The sequence below is a fragment of the Rhinopithecus bieti genome, unplaced genomic scaffold (assembly GCF_001698545.2).
Source record: "Rhinopithecus bieti isolate Rb0 unplaced genomic scaffold, ASM169854v2 scaffold_15643, whole genome shotgun sequence".
Classification (NCBI taxonomy): Eukaryota; Metazoa; Chordata; class Mammalia; order Primates; family Cercopithecidae; genus Rhinopithecus; species Rhinopithecus bieti.
Genome location: NW_016808215.1, coordinates 524,056 through 525,500, shown reverse-complemented (window position 1 = coordinate 525,500; position 1,445 = coordinate 524,056).

Genomic DNA, 1,445 nt, shown 5'->3' with positions numbered 1-1,445 from the left:
TGAAAGAAGAGGCCAGGGGGAGGAGGTGCCAGGCTCTTTTCAACAACCAGCTCCCATGGGAACTAATAGAGTAAGAACTCACTCACACCTCCCCACCGCCCTCTGCCAGGGAGGGCATTAATCTATTCATAATGGATCCACTCCTATGACCCAAATGCCTCCCCTTAGGCCCCACCTCCAACATTGGGGATTAAATTTCAACATGAGGTTTAGAGAGGACAAACAGTCAAACCATAGCAGGTGCCTCGAAAATACAAATCATAGATTATTCATTAAATAGGAGTGGCATGGAGGAAACCTTAAATACAACACCTAGATCTTAGTGGTCAAATATAGGATAAGACGGTGGATCTAGAAATTAGCTTTAAAAAAAGGTACTGTATTTTAACAGAAAAACTGTATATACACATTTTTTTTTTGAGACAAAGTTTCGCTCTTGTCACCCAGGCTGGAGTACAATGGCACAATCTCAGCTCATTGCAACCTCTGCCTCCTGGGTTCAAATGATTCTCCTGCCTCAGCCTCCTGAGCAAGCTGGGATTACAGGTGCCCACCACCATGCCCGGCTAATTCTTTGTAGTTTTAGTAGAGACAGGGTTTCGCCATGTTGGCCAGGCTGGTCTCGAACTCCTGAACTCAGGTGACCCACCAACCTTGGCCTCCCAGAGGGCTGGGATTACAGGTGTGAGCCACCACGCCCAGCCTAACAGAAAAATATTTTTAAAATAATAGTAAATATGTACCAGACCACCCACGGTTTGATGAAACATTTTCTTTGGCAGCATTTGTGTAGTTTCTAATGCAGCTTTAAAATATGCTCATAAAGAATTACTAAATATCCTTTATATTTATATTTTATTTAGAGCCTGAACAAGGCTCTAAATAAAAGGTGAGAGGTGAATATTTTGAATCAACTTGATATAAGCAATATTTCACAGATTAACTTTGAAATATAAGATGACATGGGGCTGGGTGCCAGGGCTCATGCCTGTAATCCCAGCACTTGGGAGGCTGAGGCAGGAGTGTTGCTTGAGCCCAGGAGCTTGAGGGGGAAAAAAAAAAGGATAACATGGAATAGTTGAGAAACGTGACATCATGAGAATAAAGACGATTTTTCTATATTTTATTGTAAACAAATTTAAAGGTGTGAAAGTGTTGAAAAATTAGCTCATTGGCTGGGTGCAGTGGCTCACGCCTGTAATCCCAGCACTTTGGGAGGCCAAGGCGGGCAGATCAACTGAGGTCAGGAGTTCAAGACCAGCCTGGCCAACATGGTGAAACGCTGTCTCTACTAAAATTACAAAAATTAGCCGGACATGGTGGCGGGCGCCTATAATCCCAGCTACCTGGGAGGCAGAGGCAGGAGAATCGCTTGGACCCAGAAGGCGGAGGTTGTAGTGAGCAGAGATAGTGCCACTGCACACTCCAACCTGGGTGACAAAGTG